Genomic DNA, 18,671 nt, shown 5'->3' on the forward strand with positions numbered 1-18,671 from the left:
TGTCTCATTGATTAGTTATTCACTAGAATGCTCTCACTTCTGTACTTTTCGGGGTAAGCAATTTGAGACTGCACAATACTCATTGTCAGTATTGTTGTTGGGTCTTCTTTAGATGACGCCAGCCGCGTGCTGCTCATAATTATATTTAGTTTATACCTACACATTTTCCCTTACTTGTTGAGGAATACTGGGAAATGGAGCTGACATCAAAGTGGTTAGCACGTGTAAATTACTAGAAATATTTACATAGATTTGCCGGTTAAATGCCTCCTTGCTTTTGATCATAAGGTCATATTAATTTCTAAATTTGGTGTAATTTAGACACGTGGAGGTGAGTGGGTGCAGTAAACTCGATATGTAAACTATTTACAAAGACTTGGTTGCAGTCATTTGCTAAACTTGGAGAATATTCCTGGTGCAGATTCAATCACTAATTTCTCATAGAGTTTACTTGGAATATAATAATGGGAATGAGGTTGGTGCAAGAAGACAAGAGTGGTAATGCAATGCACGAACTATGTAATTTTCTCCGAATTGGATTAGTATTACTTCTCCGTTCTTATACAATTGATTGAAAATCAAACGGTGATTCAATTTAAGCTGAAAACTAAAAACTAAATTTCTAAACATTCAAAATACATACTCGTTTATTTCAGAAATACTGAAATTCTTAAAACTCTGCATCCTCACGAAATGTTTCAAAATTCAAGTCACATGCTAACTTATTTTAAAAATAACTGAAAACATTAAATAACGGGGACTCTTAATAATCTGCGTAATAACAGCGCCACAAAAGCACAACAAGAACGAATGAGTAGCTATATGATATTACATAGGGGGAATTCACATGCAATATATGTACACACCCACCACCTACGTATACATACATATTTAATTTGTCATTTCATTGTCCCCTACAAAAGTTAGGGACTACGGGACATGACATGTAAATAATTATGGACAATGTTAATCCACGTGGTTTACACATTCCATACATACTTAACTCGAGAAATTCAACAACTTTCACCACTTCCAACTTTTAACTAGAATTGATTACTTTCTAATTCAAAGCTTGACAAGGTATGCACACACATTGCTAGCGGATGATTATATGAAATTGGGAAATCCTCTCGAAAATGGTCGGTGCGTATGTCTGTCGGTTGTTGTTTGATCAACAATAAGTGCTCGACAATATACAGTTCAGCGCTTGCTTGTTGATTTGCCACTTCACGTGCCGACCAGAGTGAGCCATCGAGAGGAAGAGTACGTATGTGTCCTGTCCACTACTATCAGACTCCTCAGTCGGCAACTTTTGTCCGAACAAAGCCATCTGAAAGGACTGCTTCTTGTGCGTCGTGAAAGTGAGTGAAAGCAAAGTAAGTAGCAGCAGCCAACAACCTGGTTTGATGAAGGCGAATGAGAAATCAATATAATGGAAATGAGCCCAAAGGGGGATGATTGATGATTGATTCAATGGATGAGTAGGAGGTAGTTGTAGGAGTAGTGTTGCTATTACCATATCCATCGTGGTCGTCCTCGTCGTCATCCTCGTCGTCGTTATGTATTGTCTCATCACCTTTCTCCACCGATTCAGGATTTCTTTGTGTGACGAGTGTATTATATCGGTCTCTAGGTATGGAGAAAGTTGAGCAAGTTTTTCCTATGAATTATACAAGACCTGCACTTTTAGCATATATCCCAAGCACATATATATTGAACAACTGGATACAAGAATTACCTAGAATTGCGCAAGGCACATAATTCAGAATGATTTTAAGCCCTGGATAAATGCTTAATTACAATAATTCAACGAGGATCTATTCCAATTAATTATTAACTTTGATTCAACTTTGTGCAGCAGTTATGTGTATTTCAACCTCCTGAACTGAACTCAATTATTACAGGATGTTTACAGATTTTGTGGAAAGACAATTACATGTATTACTTTTGAACGCGTAATCCAATTTGCACCAAATTTGGCACACGCAATCTCGAAGGTCACGACCACACCTGCCCAAAGTTTCAAATTTCTATCTTCAAAGATGGCCCCCAAAAGTTACCCCAAAGTGGACGAACCGTAAAAGCGGTTTCCGAAGCTAATTTGGCCGCGAAAAGTGCCCAAACGATAATCCAAAAATTTGGAACCCATCTTATCGTGTCCCCCACATATAATTCTATCAATTTTGTAAGAAAACGACAGTAACTAGTTTCATCCCACCAACGTATGCGACGAAATGCATACCCCTCACAACGATGAATTCTGCCACCCTGAAGAACATTGATCGCCACGATGGCAATCAGAATCCTGCAACCAAAAGACAGGTCACAATGCAATCCCAGGTGTCTCCTAGACACGTTAATCGTATTTTATAGCACGATTTTAAAAAAGCCTTGCAGAGGAAGGCGAAAGTCCGCGCACTTAAATTTACCCATATGGTAAACAAAAAAACTAACAGCCGGAGGCTGTTTGAAGGTCATGTTGGGAATAAAAATTCCGAATTTGTCGTCACATTGGACGGGACACTCTGCTGCCTTCAAAACTTCAACAGGACAAAAATAATTTGCTGCAAAACCGACCGAAAGCAGATTTCAAAGCATGGGTCTGAAAAGAAGGAAAAGTTGTCTGACTGATTCCTGGTGGCAGGTGCAATGACGGACCGTGGAGTGCGAACATTGATACCTGTTGGGTCTAATGCAAAAATAAACTTGAAGTACTTTATGGACAGTGTTTTACATAAGTTGTTGGAGGTCAAAATTGCAAAGAAGCAATTTGGGGAGCCTGACAAGATTTGCATCCATCACGACGCGACATTTTCATATACGACCGTATTTACCCAACCGGACGCCCAAGATTTAAAGGCAAACCCCGGAATGACCTCGATATCTTTTTCCGGGGTACACATTAAGTAACCTGACACCAGTCCAATGGAATTTTTTGGGTTTGGATGCTTAGAACAACGCTTTTTCAATGGAAGAGATAAAAAATGTCTGTTGTTTGGAAACCCCTTTCACCGATTCCTCCACTTTGAGGTTACTTTTTGCGCTCATTTTTGAAGATAGAAATTTGAAACTTGGTACATGTGTGACCGTGATCTTGGGGATTGCGTGTTCGAAATTTGGCGCCAAAACGGATAAAGGGTTCGCAGTTTACCCATAAAATTGTCTTTCCACAAAATCTGTAAACACCCTCTGTACTAGGACCATGTTCATTCATTATCGAAACACCGCACCACCATCCCCCTCGTGTGTCATTGTAACTTGTGCAAAATCCATTAAGAAATGAATCGTGAAACCGCACGCATACATATGAAACTACATACATGAATAGTTTCCGTTGTTCATTCATCAAGCATTATTAAGTAGGGTTGGTTGGTTGGTATAAATTCGTGGAAGAGATCTTGGCAAAATTATTATGAAAGAATATTAATGGGTTTTTACTTTAGTGCCAGCTTGTATCTATATAATCATCACCTGCAAAATATTAAATGCCTGTACAAGGAGGGATGATTCGTTTTAGGTAAATGGATCCACCCATTACAAATGCAGTTACGGAGGTTCTAGTCATGCGGAATTTGCCGTTTTTTGTGTTCTCTGAATGAGATTCGGATATGGCCTGTCCGAATACTAATAGATAATTATCTGCTTCTTTACAAATGTTTCATGATTATGCGGTTGTGTAATGGGTGGGAGGATTTATGTCCATACGTGGCGTATACGTACTTATGTACATACCGCTGCGTTTTATTCCAACTTCTACCTACATATCCTCCAAATAAATCAAATCTATTATTTTACCAAATTCTATAAATGTGAGTAATGGGAATATTATTTTGCGATAAAATCAGCTCGTCTTCACTCTAATGCTTCTGTTCATGCCCCATTATTCGTGTAATAACGATAAGTGAAGTTGATCGAGATTCTCGTGCGCAGCCACGAAAAAATTTATGTGAAATTGTGGACATTACGTAATTTTCTAGTATAGATTTTATTATCGCTATCAAAATTGTTTACACACCTCGGGTTTCATCCGCCCCCTTCGTGAAGTGAATTATGCATTTTTCGATTGAATAATATAACGGTTCAACTTTCTCCGCGTGATAATATAATATCCGGTCGGACACCTATTGATCTCCTGACCATGCATGGGAGCAATTCGAGTTTAAAGGTGTCCACTAAGGGCCAGTAGTCATTTTTCATTCACAATCTTGAGCTCCCACTTTCCCAATACAAATGCGAAAACACGTTTCCTCTTTGTCAATATGGGTACAAGTGGGTGAGCGCCCGTGTCGCTCAAGTGCCAATATTATGCTGACGAAACACCCGTTGGCTGTAAATGCGTAGTCTTTTCACCATCCAATCCTCCCTCCCTCACGTTTAAAATTGTTCCATCAATCCTGGAAGCGGCATGTGTTTTTGAGTACTTTTGACTCGAGCTTGGTTGAAATTTGGCCACTTCAGTTCGCATAAATCTCTTCTTTCGTTATTTGTCACATTCCGTCCCTCTGTTGAATTCAGTTCAGTCCTTTGAACGAGAGAGAAAGACTCAAGTGGTGAATGTTGACAAATTTTGAGAAAAATTTATATTTTCATATTAAAAGTTTTCTATGGATGGAAGAGGAGAAAGTTTGTGTGGAAAAACGTTCAATTTTTCTCCCATTTGAATGAGCCATCGATGAACTATTGTTAACATTGAGTTAGCTTAGTGAATGATTGGCCAAAAGTAAATTTGCGATGTTACAAGCATAACTGATGCAATGTAAACCATTATTCAATTTCGATGTTTGTATACCAAGGCCAATTTGCAAGTTTTGAACGTTTGGTAAACTTCTTCATCGCGATTGCTGCTTCGCTGCCTTTATGGAACAGGTAATTTGTTGAACAAATTTGAATTTTATTTGGAACTCTTGAAAGGCTTGGTTTTTTTACGAATCAGGGTCGTCGTCAGAATGTGTTTTTGTGTTATTTGAACATAACAACAACCAATCTACAAGAGAAACCAATCAAAGAGCTCCTGAGTTCCTTACTAATATAATATCTGCTCAATTGACGTAGGAAATCGCATGCCTTAACAAACTTCGACCCACATGAGCAAATAAAATGCAACAATAGGAAGTTGTATTTTGGTCCAAATTAAAAAAAAGGCCTTGTACATGTTTTTGTTACAATTTACATATGTAGATACATTCACTGTATTTTTTTCCTACGAACTTTGAACTAGTTTTCTTACTGCAAATTAAATTAAAATTCATAACACAGCTCCAACAAAACTAAACGAGATTCGGTATGAATTTCATTTTAAAGCCAATAAAAACTTTAGCATCTGTATTGTTAGGAAATGCGACGGAAATAGAAAGAAGGATGTGTTATGGAAAAATCTGCAATCCTCGCGCAACACGAGGCATCAATGTCACCTCGTCTCCTTTACAAAAAAAGGCACAGGGATTCATTTTATTTTATTATTGCCGTCATCAGTGTAATCAGCCCACTGCGGAAAAAAATGTAAACCAGTTCTCGTTTTGCGGGTGCTGTGGAAAATTAAAATATTAAATTAAATAAAGTTGACGACAGAACTAAGGAAAGTGAAAGCCGTCCGTGACACAAAATATATGTAAAAATTCAAGCCTGGCTGGTCCTACTTTTGGTTTGTCATTATTATTGTTCCATTGTTATCTGGCTATATATAAGGCCAAGGAGAGGGGACATTGTGGTCTCAGTCTCATCGCATCACGACGCAGTAGGGAGTACATACATCCACACGCTCAAAAGCACCAGGGATGAAATACAATGCCAGGCAATTGTGGGAGGAAGGATGATTTTTTTATCTTATAAAAGTTTTTGATTAAGAAAACCCGACTTAACCGTTTCTTTTGAAGGGAAAAGTAGCTGCTCGTGGTGAAAGTAGTTTCGCCTCGCTGGCTCTATCTTCCTAATTCTAATTTCCAATTTTACTCCCTTTGGGGTTCCTACCTTATACGTATAGCATCCTCTCTTCCTCCTACCTAAATTTGTGTGTTTGTGCATCATGTAGTGGTGGCGATGTAGGAATGGCTTCGCATTTTTTAGAAGGAGAAAAGGTTACCAATTTGAGAATGCATTTATTTTTCAAAGTCCTGGAGTGCGAGGGTGGGCGAATCATTTATATAGGAAGGCTAAATTATAAAAATCTTATTAATAGATTTGTTGATTGAAAGGGGTGAGTTATGCAAGAATTTTCCAGTAGGAGTGGTCTAAATGTGCGCCTATTACATCACATTTTGATAAAATATCCATCAACTGCGACTCCTCACATCCGAGCCTGGATGTGATTGCGGTTCTGGACGAGGCGGAGCGGAACATGTAAAATCTGACAAGAATAGGAAAACCTATCATAGATCTAGAGCTATTCAAGTCAAAGAGGAGAAAAAAAAGTCCCACCGGGCTTTCCCACCACAGAGATTGCTATTTTTCTGCATAATAAACCCCCATTATAATACCAACTTTGGATTAGTATTCAGCCTTAATGTGGAAAAATTTAGGGGTCCAACCCAACTTAATATCAACTTTTCCAGTGACTATCTCCTCCTCGCCCGACGTCTCATCATGAGACGATGATGATGATGATAGTTGTACTATATAAGTTTGAGTCAAGTGCAAATCCTGCGATTCATCCAGAGATCCATTCAGCTCAAGTCTCTGTTCTGACTTTCCGGATGAATGATTTTTCAACCTGACTTGACATCGACATTTAGTTTTCGTCAGGCATCCTCACACACAGAAGAAAATCTTACTGCTACCAGATCAAAGCATGCACGGCATGTTTTTTTGTTGATTTCCAGGTCATTACGGATCATTTATTATAGAACTATGTGACGTGATATCGCCTTCACGCGTGTAAGAAAAGGAGACTTGCCTCTCTGCAAATTTTGTGTGTACAAATGTCCATACTTAGTTTCAGCAGGAGCAGATTTTTACAAATTGATGCAAAATCGTACCAGCCATGGGATCACGTATCGCGACTTTCACAGTAGGGCTTTGGACGACTTGATACACACTTCTTAAACATCATTAAAGAGAAATATTACTATTTGCCGTGGGAGTTAGGTTCACATTCCTCGTATTAAACGCCCACCCACACGTCAATTTTTTGCCCAAACTCATTAGCCAATTTCGCTAGGAGGATATGAAGTTGCAATGCAAACAACTTTGTGGGAGAGAGAAAGTAAGTAAAGTAACTTTCTTTCACCAAGTTGAGAAGGAGATCTGAGACCAAAACGTCTGCCAAACATGGTTTTCATGTTCATCCTGATCGGTAGGGGAGCAAGTTGTGGGAAATGTCAAGTTGGCAAGTGTTATTAGAAATAGAGACGAAAACACTTGGTGACATTGCATTCAGGAATGGATGGATGTGCAACTTTCTTTACGTGTGACCAGCAGGAAATATCTGGGATATTATGAAGGTGAAGGTGGCGGATATATGGATGTAATGGAGGGCGACGAGGATTACTGTGGCGGCTGATATTAATAGTAGTCAGATGGAGAAAGTATGAGCTGAGACTAGTTAACGGATAATGGATTAGAGGAGAAAGGAAGGGGTGCATTCTCTTCTCCTCCATACAGCACGGCGCCATGAAAATGTAAGATAATGGAGTCACCAGGTGAACTGCACACACTTAACCATTCCAAGAATATTGCCTATTTCAGTTAATTAGGTGGGCGCAAGGAGAAGTGGAGTGGGGTCGTTTTATTTGCGAAATTTGGTCAGCTCTTCCCTTCCCCCTCCATCCTTCCTGTTCCTTCCGGCTAAACCTCGTAGCTCGAGGAGGATGAGAAAGAAAGTAATAACTTGACGTAAAAGACTGCGGCTTTTTCGGAGTATGTAAGGATTACGCATCTCGAGAATAAGGGCAAATACCTTAATATCGTTAGTAGCGGGGAGTACGTAGCTGCGAGCGAGCGAGTTATTTAATGGAGAAAGAAATCACGGGTGGGAAAGTGAAAGCATTAAATCTCATCGTTAAACTCCAGTGGTAATGACTAATACAGCGATATTTCATGAAATAAACTAGTCCGCCGTGCTACATGGTATCCAAGTGTTTCATTTATTTTAACAAAATTAGATCGCATAGCTGGGGGTAACTTAATACATACATTTTACGTTACATAACCTCCCGTCGGACGTAACACGTAAGTAATAATGAATCCTTGTTAACTATTCCTCGTTTGTAAAAGAGATGAGATTTTGCTCATTGCGTAATCTCGCCCTTTAACAAACCACACAAAGTTTGTTTGCAACCAACAGATGTGGGAAGTGTGGCCGAGTCTAACCGTCATGGATTGCATTAAATCATTCAAACAGCAATTTGTCATGTAATGGAAAGTAAGTGATCCATTTTTAGAAAAGATGTGTGAATTTGAACACAAGGAAAATCTCTCTCAGTGTATTATATAAGATCATATCCAAGCTTGCATATTTTTTGCACGGTTTTATGAAAAACATGTCAACCGCGTCGTCGACATGATGCGGCTGGTCTTCTAGCGCGGAAGAAAATGTCACAACTACACGAAATGTCATTTAACTATGAGCACCTTGCCACCGTAGATACAAATACACGCGCTATTATGCAAAACAATCTGTCTAACTGTTGAACCTAATATTAGATCTGTCTTGTGGTATTTCGAGACAACACATGGGCACCTTTTGCGCTATTTATAACTGATATTCTTCTATGTATCTATATTTCATGGTCCATGAAGCAATAAACTCGCTCAAGATTTTCGAGATACTCGGAGAATATATTAGTTTGGAGTGTGTGAATAAACATTATTATTGAGCGTGATAATCCATATTCCTTGCCAGTTAGCGGATCACACTGCAGAATTATTTACAAACCATGCACATCCGAATATTGTGCGTCACATGGATCAAAATAGTAGTAAATTCCCATTAGTATCGACATGATGATGAGTTTCCGGTTTGTTTTTGGAGGAGCAAAAAAAATTAGTATTTTTTGAGTACGAATATACAACTTTGTTTTTAGCAAAATGGATTTTGTTACTCTTTTTTTGCAGATTACTAGATTTCTTTAGTAAAATATACGTAAGAAACATCATCATCATCATCCATTCCATTCACTTCCCGTGTCGTATTCTCGGACGAACGCTAATGGAGTCATTCATCATGGGTACAAAAGCAGCCGACTGCGGCAACCGGTTTTATTTTTAGGTTCTACTCACCTGCTACATGCATATATTTATACATATAATCAATTCTCGCTCATTCGTCGCCTCAATTTTGCATTAATCATTAACCAAGCATGGAGGAACGAACTGGAGGGGAAATCTTGGATTTTTTGGCTAACATAACTCATCCATCGCTAATTTGTGGGTTATTAATTGGCGTATGTATGATATAAGAATTTGTGTTACATAACTTTCTCCATTCATAACTAAATACGTAACAATGCAAGAAAATATATTGGTACACCAGTCCAATTATGAAATTTCAGTATGTCTCAATTAATTCGAAAAGTATGTAAACAATGGTATCATTAAACGCCCACAATATCATTTCAGTGCAGCAAAAAACTTTCATAATTCCAACTTTCATCTGGTTTCTGGTTCGCTTTTACCGAATTCCTAACGACGTTCTGTAGATTAAGTTTCATCTTTTTCGGACTATCTTTTTACGGTGTTCTGCTATTTTTGAATTTGAAATGCTGGATATGAAACTGCTGATGGAGAGGTTTGTTGGGGATTTACGTCATCACATACACGTACTTTTGCATCCTGCCCTCAAATCCCTCGAGAGTGCCCACTTGTTGATGAAATGTGATAAGCGACAACTACGAATAAGTTCAACGACAGAAATGTGTCAGAGTTCGTTCTGCTGCTCTGAAATAATAAATTTTCTCGTCAAATGTACTACTTTCTCTTCCGGAATGAAGCAAATGTCAGCTGCATTATTGTGCGCGTCATTCATTCCACTTCGTATGAGAAATGAGGCCAACAACAAACAGAGCTAACAAAGTACCTACATCTTCTCTCTTCTTAAGTCGCAGACAACGCATCAAAATTAGTCGCAGATTGCCGAATTTCCATTTACAGTAGTCCAGACTCCAACCAAACCAAACATCAAATCCAGCTCAGAGGCTGTAAAGCATAAGGAATGGGATGAGCATAACTAACATCAAATTCTACTCTTGCCACGACTACGCTGTTCTCTCAAATTCAAGAATTCCGTCCTGATCCTAGATGAGAATCCTCCGAATTAAATTGGAGATTCCTTCTCCTCCACTCTGACCAATTCTCGAATGCAGGGCAACGCATAGTGAAATTTTAGTCTTTTAGTTTACGAGGGGATCACATCACACCCAGACAATTCAGAGGACGTGAAATTAGTTTAGTTTATGTATTCCCACGGGAAGGGTTCATAAAGCTCCAAAATAAAACCATATTTAATGCCGGACGCGCAAAATCAAGATTAAGGTTCTTCTAGTCTCAATGTTGTTGAAATGTGTCTAAAGTTGGAATTATGCACGTATTTTCTGTACTCCAATCATTGTAGTAGGATCCGAATCATGGTTTTCTAAAGGAAATAAGAGTTGTGTGAAAGTAAGTAAATGGGAAACTTGAGCTTTCCGTATAATTGGTTCAGGTTTGAGTGAAAGTTTGATTGTAACCACAGTTCCAACTTTCACTGCTGCTTGTCCTTCCAAATTATATTCGGCAGTGGAACACTTTCTGTTCTGTAACAAGTTTTGTGTGACAAACAATTACAAGTAATGTTTGTGTTTACCAAGATTTGAAACTTGATTGATTTCGGTTGCGCGAGAAGGTGTGGCTGTTGTTGTTGTTGTTGCGGTTAGTTAAATCCGGATGAAATTCTTGTCGTGGTATTAAACTAACGTTTATCTACATACGTCGGTTATATAATCAAATTAGCATTGTTGGCCATAAAGCAAACATACATCTTACACAAGCACATCTAGTTTGAATTGCTTTTACATAAATCCAACTTGCTAATCAGAATGAAATACGTTCTAAATTTGGCTATGTGGATATTTATTATTACCCTTCTTCTCATTCCAGATTGAGTTGATTGGCATTTGGACATAACAATTTAAGGTCAACCTCAACAACTCAGAGGGAAAGTATGCAGTCGATCAGTTCCATGGTGAACAACTTTCTAGCAACGCCACCACTACTACAACTTCCAATAAGATTTGAAATCAAATCAAAACCAGACTTGGTCAATAAATATCAAGTAGGTCGAGTCGAAATAATACCGCACACATTTCACAAATCCGTAACTCACAGAAATGAAAATGATGGACATATCTGGATTTGTGTCCAACAAGCTGCTTATAAATGTTAACCTTCGGATTACTCCAGATCCAGTCGTCATATCTTTCATCTAAAACTCCTATTGGCTTATGTAACTTGAGAGAAAAATCGTAAAGTCAATCTTGCATCAAAGCTATACAAGACGAATTCTTGAAGGAAATGATGTTTGGATAGACGAGCAGACCAATTATGGTCATCCGTCGTGTGGTGCGGTGCTCCTTGACTTTGCTTCTTCTCATTCTTGACCAACCTATTGGCAATACTTTCATCCCACTTACTTCAACTTGTAGGTAGGCACGTAAAGCTACATCAGAAGTGAAGTGAGTGTAGTATTCGAACCCTTTAGAATTGGGAAAGGAGAAGAAGCTCGTAAAATATTGAATCATTATTGCTTCGATGATGACCAAGAGCAGACTCTCCCACTCCCAATAATGCCCATTACAGTCTATTTATGGAATTTCATCCTTTTAAGTTTCTTGTCGCGTTCTGCAATCTGCCCACTCACACATCACTGTACTGCGTCGTATGTAATCGTGCTTATTTACGCGTCCACGTAGTAAAAAGCACTCTTGCTGAAATAGTTGCAAATTGTGGTTAAATTGGTTCCAAAAGTGCAATTAATCCTGATTTCTCGAGCTAGAGTTACATATTGTTGATTTATTTACGACCGTTTCATATTTAGCTTAGGATGTAGTATCTTGTGCCGCTTATTTATTAGTGCTTTTACTTTTGGCTCGTACGTAATGATGCCCATTATATACAGCACATTAATTAAAACATGTTTTATTACACTTTTTGATACAGTGCTTTCTCCAATCAGTAATATTTTTCGTTTTTTTATTACTTATTTCAGTTTCACCAGAGGAGAGAAATCGTGACAGATATGTATACTCGACCAATTCAGGGCGACAGACTTGACATGGCTCCAAGTGGTGGTTCATCCCGTGAGATTATCTGCTCTTCCCCCGCAGAATTCCGCATCAGGATTGGTTTTGTTGGCTCAGGCATTTGTTCATCATCACACCGCGGTGGACGCCGTCGTCTTATGATCATTGACGAACAACAACTTTTATACCGAGGCATCAGTCAGTCGTCGTCGTAAGAAATGAGATTGATCGTTACACAACGCCCAAATCAAGATCTGCCTCATCACAGAATTAAGCGAGGATCGAGGAAACAGCTGAAAGCACTTGTTCAAATGGGGGGTGAAAGACTCACGGCAGACGTAATAACACACAAACTTGACGTAAAATAAAAATGAAATGGATGGCTTTTGAAAAAAATACAAGAGTGCATGCATCCACCATCCATCCATGGTCTCTCTCAGCATCCGAGTGTTTGATCATCTCTCAAGAGTCAGGAGCGACTAATAGAGTAGAAGAGCAGGCTACAGCAGTTACGTCACTCTGCGCTGTATGTAGGTGTGAGCGATGTCCGAAAAAATGAACGGGGAGTGATATCTGTCATTTCGGAAGTCGAGATGAATTTCAAAATCGAGAAGATTAAGTGGATCTGAAAGTCCACTTGGGAACGGAAATGAAAGTGGGTTTCATTCCCCGATTCCCCACGCCACGTCGCAGCTTAGTCACTAACACGACTACCACCACGACCCAGACTGGATCAGAGACCATGAAGTGGTATGTGAGAGGGATGGGTAGATTGATAAGGTTTGCAACCATGTCGTCGTCGTCGTCGTCAATTCCGCACAAAACTGCCAAGCCCAAGCCAATCTCTCAACCAAACTGGCTTCCGTCCCTCTAAGCCAACTTTACTTTGTGCTGCGGATTCACGCAGATATTAAGAGATGTGGATATGTTCATCCTTTACATGGAATACGCATCCGATTTATTGTTGGTTCGATGCATGCAATTCTATGACATGAGTTGAGATCTCTAGGTGCAATGAAGCCCATTGAAGCTTTTCCAGGAAGAAATATATACATTGGTTTTGTGGAAAAAAAGAGAGAGGAAATGTTTCAATAACGTGAGAGAATGTTGAACGTATCGAAAAATGGAGAAAATTGAAGAGAATGTGTTCAAGAGTGGTGTCATCATGAGCAGTTGTTGGGTTTGGTGGATATAAATATATTGAATTTTGTGAGACGAGGAAAGAAAGCTGTTGAGTCTATTCTTAGAAAACTTTCTGCCCCCGGATATCGTCTCCAGTCAAGAAACGACACTAGCAGACGACGCAATAACAATTCACGAAAGGAGAGAAAGTCACCCACCACGACCACGACGACCACCATCCATTCAAAGGCCAGGCCAGGCAACCTTTCACCAAAACCACATTTGTGATACTGGTCAAGAAGAAATGATTCTTCGAAATCCCTTCTTCTGATTTTGATTTGTTTGTTGTCTGGCTTCCTTGAACACTGAATGGACTGAATATTCTTTATCCTCCAGATTCTTAAATCTCCAACTCTGTCAACCTTCCCGAGTAATAATGCTGCTTCGACCATGTTCTCAAGATCTGTTTTGAATTGCTGAAAATTTAAGAGCAAATGAAATCCAGAGTCAAACAGCGCTTGAACTTTGCACACACAGAAAGACTATCATGATCATACATACATTTAGCTAAATAAACCTGACTGTATATGTAAAAGCATCAGTATTTATTAAAGCAACTGACCATTAAGCACCCACTCTAACGGTACATGTATCTTTCTCCCAAATATGTACATAAATCCATAAAAGTATTCAATCCAACGCCAACCACCACATTTATATGTACCCATTCGTATATACGTATCCTCGTCAAAAAACAATATTCTACATCCGTGTGAGAAAAAAAATCGTCAAATCCAAGTTTAATCTCAATGTCGCATTTCTGCTTTTCCTCAATATCGTCGTATTATTACCCTCAATGTGAAAAGATACGCATTGTTCGCGTGTCATAAACGAGATAAATTCTATTGTGTGTCTAGAATATTACGAGTTTTCCTACATTTTGTAGCTTCCATTATTGACCGTGTATTGTGTAATATTTATCACGTTCTCAAAGGAACTTTATGTAATAGCTTAGTTTGAGTTTCTTCTTGAGAAATTTAATGATACCATCGTCGTGAACTACATACCTGCTTGAGTGCATGGCGTAGATGTTTTATCACTACGCAAGCTGATTCATGGTGCTACTGATACATCGTCCTACCAATTTCTTCTCCTTCGTAACGGTTTGTTTCCTCCGAAATTATTATAAATATTGAGGAAGATATGGAATCCTGTTACTGAAGAAAGTATATTAATAGTTGACATGCTGTTGAATCGTGTACTGCAGCTGTTCATTCACATATCAAACTCAAAATATAAATCCTAATACATGATCATCTATCATAACGTGTACATGGTCCGACGAGGGCGATGAAATTGTTTCACTCAACGAGATGAACCAGTATGGTACTAAGTCTAATGAATAAATAAATATTACTCCTAAATAGATTTCTACTAGGGGTGTAAGAGTATTATCTATGTATTTATATTTCGGGAAAACTACTTGTTCCCGACAGCAGAGGTAGGAAACAACATTTTCTACGAAAAAAGAAGATATGAAATAACAGTATGTACTCATCTATCTGTGTTGGTCTGAATTACGCTAGTCTGTAAATATTCCTATATTATTATTATTATTATATTCATGTAATACAATGTGAAATAAAAAAAAACCTTCTTGGAGAAAGTTTTCTTTGCGAGTTTATCTCACTTTTTTTCAAAATCCGTAGTAAAATTCGATTTAAAATGGGAACATATCTAGATTACCATAATATTGGACAGATTTTTATCCATTGTAGAGTGAAAGCAATTACTGTGCATTGTCATTCAACGATTCCAGAAATATATCTCGACCAACTGGCATCAATGGAAACATGTGGCGTTTTCATGCCGATCCATGTGGCCGTGATTTGAATAATGGTACATAGATATTCGGTTAGAGTGGGTTTTATGTTTCATAAATAACGTACAATAAATGAAGAAATGTTTCCTCCTAATGGGAGATGGAATCATTACGCTTTCCACGCCGAAATTCTGACCGGAAATGAGAATTTGTAGCATTATTAATTCCGCATCAGAGGAATGTCTACATAATGTATAGCATCACATGGTTTCATCTCGTTCACGCTTTATGAAAGCTCATTATTACGACGGGAGAGGCAATGAAATGAAGAAAACGAGGCAATTTGGAGTTCCATATATCCCAACATCCAACAGACAGACAGACAAACGGACAGACATCCTTCGTCAATCCTTTTTCTCATCCGAGGACTGGACTGGACATCGGAAATAGGGGGAATTGAGAGAGATAGCATCGGCAACATTGCCCACCGGATATTAGTGAGCAGAACGAAATTACCAGATCAGAATTCTGCTGCTACACATACAGTTCTTGAGTTGAGAAGTTCGTACAGATGAACCAAGCGACAACAATGATGATTGATGATGAACCGATTGAGATTGGACGGACGGACGAGACCATGTCCATCTGAACAAAGTCATTGTGCATTCTGTTCGTAATTCATCTCTTGCCTTTTCTTTCTCTACCTGCAGCTTCTGTCAAATTCCTCCGATTTCCCGGTGGACATTTATCATTCCGCCGTTAACGAGGATTGCGACATGGTGAAGAAAGTTGTAAGAATTGTAAGTTTAAAAAGGATGGGACAATTTTTAGCGTGAATTTAAAATGCAACTTTTCATATTAATTTTTTTTAAGGAGGTTAATGAAATTTTATTTAACCTCTAAATAAATTGTGAACGTGCTGAATTTCATGTTTATTTTGTTCTTCACCATGTCGTGCTTAAGTGGGCACTTGTCGCTCTTGTCCTCACTACTTTCCCAACTTTTCACTGTTAGTACAAGAAATTGGAATTACAATTCATACCTTTCTAGAACATTATTCGAAGGAAAAGCAAACCTTACAACCCAGCGTATTTACCTACATATTTACCTTGCAGATCATGACTAAGGTAGAACTTGACAAACTTTCATTTTCAGGTTTCATATATTTAATTGGAAAGAAAATGTTGCACCGACATGTTTCCTTGCCCAGTGAGACGTATTTAATTAAAGCGAATTAATTCTCCCCATCTTACACACAAACTTCTAGTGTAAATAATACTCCGAATTTTCTCCTGTACAATTTACACGTTCAATTAATAACGAAACACGAAGATCATTTTTTCAATACGGGTAATAAATAGTAATGTGAAGAAAAGCAAATTAAACGAAAAATTCATGGTTGGCTATACAAGGTAATTCTATTCAATATAAGTAGCTATTAATAATTAAAAGTCTTATCACCACAAAATGTCACGTTCAGATTTAGAGCAAATTCTTGCCTGAATCTCACATAAGAAGGAAAGAAGAGCATCTCCAAAATCTCATTAACAGAAATCTCAAGCCCTTTCATTCAAATCCATTTCTAATCCTTTGTAGGTGCCACTTAAACATAATTAATAAGGAGAAAGTGGATCACAGCGCTTGAACTGTAAATAAATTCCAATCGCCCACATTATGAAATCTTTAACTAGGTTTATGGATGAAATGAGGAATTATTAATCGTCATGTTTTTACATACCAACCAACACGTCTCCTCTCTCCTCCCGTGTCATTCAAACGAAATGAAAATGAAGGAATTCAGACCTTAATTCTCGCCTGTCTGTATCGTTAAGATCCTGTATTTTTGTGATGCTCGTACATACTAAATTTCTCATATCCACCATATGCACACGCACCAACACCCTGCCTGCACCTCTCTAATTTCCTCTGAAAAATCGCACCCTCAAAAACTTTTTCTTGCTCATTTGTCTCAAATGATAAATTGAGTGGAACATCCAGCATGACAAGATATAGATTAAATTTGTTCGGCTTCTTAACCCAAACCGGATGATCCAAGAAAACCAACGAAGAAATATCCAAAACCTTTAGTTTTACATTTTTTTCATGTTTATTTCTTCTTGGAGTCGTTCTGCACTGGGAAGCGTAGCATCGCAAGTACGACAGAAGGGAATTGCATAAGTCTTCACTGCAAATTGGACATGTGAGGTTTTTACTTTAGACAACTTGCAAAATACGGCACATCACATCAGTCTCGTGGATAATTTCCCTTGCAGTATTTCACCCAATTTCACTTCCCAACAGGAAAGAACTTTACTATTTTATGCAACTTTATAAATGTTTCGGAACCACATGTTTCTTAGAACATGGAAATGTACTCAGAAAAGAAGGAACATAATGCTCCAGCCGGATTGGTCACCTGATAGATTTACCACTGGAACTTTCACTTCATGCATATAAACAAAAGTAGCTGGGCGACTAACCATTGGTTGAAATTTGTTAGACTTTTTAAGTGAAATTCTGATTGAGGAGACGTTGATGAAGAAATCTATTTTTGGGAGGCTTACCACGTTTGACGGTACATTTGCTAGGAATCACTGGAATAAAGGAGTTTTGCCACCTCTAACCAAAAATTCGACCACAACTTACAACACGAATATAGACTATCGATATTTCCATGCATGTAAAATATTATTTGAAAGCCTAAATCTTAGTACTTCAATTTAATACATAAATTCATATACGCAGCTGCATTACTGTTCAAATTTATCTGCGACACAATTCTTTCCCATTTCCGATATTTCCATTTTCTATCACAGTAGAGGAATAGGAATGTATTTTACAAATCTAAGGTACCGTAATAAAAATATCAATTTGGTGTTACATATTTACCACAACTCAGCATAAAATAAAACTAAAATTTGAACAGAAAATGTTTTCCCCTTTCGTCACAGGTTCTGTTACAGGACAAACGCCTTTCTCCATAAAATGAGATTGTTCAAATGATAACTGACTTTTACGCTTTAACCAAAGGTACATTTTTCAGATATTCTCATTTCTCTAAAATTTAGAAAGACGCTTTACAACTCAACCTACTAATTGTTTCTGCCAAGTTCAGAATTTAATTCCAGCACGGATTTGATTATCATTATTTTCTGCAAATACTTGAATAGTACATTATACATAATTTCTATAAGGCGTGGACGAATATTCCCTCTAACATCTTATTACTTTACACATATATTGAAAATAAATGAAAAAATAGTTAGGAAATGCAATTTTCTTCAATTTGTTCCATTCACTTCCAGACGACAATAATGATATTGGAAAAAATGTGCTTGAAAGTAACATTAGTTCAGTTTGGACCCGGAACTTATGTACTACGAACTGATTCACTAGTAGAGATTTTCAATAAAATGAGATTTTGTTTGCTGAGTAGTGAGTACGTATTTTTCACACAAGTTAATGAAAATAATTCCTGTCCTTCATACAATTCCAAATCGTAGTCCTTTCACCAATAC

At 38.0% G+C, this 18,671-nt stretch overlaps 1 protein-coding gene across 4 annotated transcripts in view; it reads left to right on the forward strand.

The window, feature by feature from the left end:
- Positions 1 to 15,000, forward strand: part of LOC110859964 (5-hydroxytryptamine receptor 1) — a 51,816-nt gene extending 36,816 nt beyond the window's left edge. For 3 of the 4 annotated variants that reach the window (XM_035859810.1, XM_035859812.1, XM_022109005.2), the window contains one exon: positions 12,176 to 15,000. The gene's annotated coding sequence lies outside the window, so the exon portion shown is untranslated. Of the gene's footprint in view, positions 1 to 11,067; positions 11,243 to 12,175 lie in introns of all 4 variants that reach the window. The other variant, XM_035859811.1, reaches the window with a different exon arrangement.
- Positions 15,001 to 18,671: the final 3,671 nt, after the last annotated feature.

Source organism: Folsomia candida, unplaced genomic scaffold (genome assembly GCF_002217175.1).
Source record: "Folsomia candida strain VU population unplaced genomic scaffold, ASM221717v1 Fcan01_Sc028, whole genome shotgun sequence".
Lineage (NCBI taxonomy): Eukaryota > Metazoa > Arthropoda > Collembola > Entomobryomorpha > Isotomidae > Folsomia > Folsomia candida.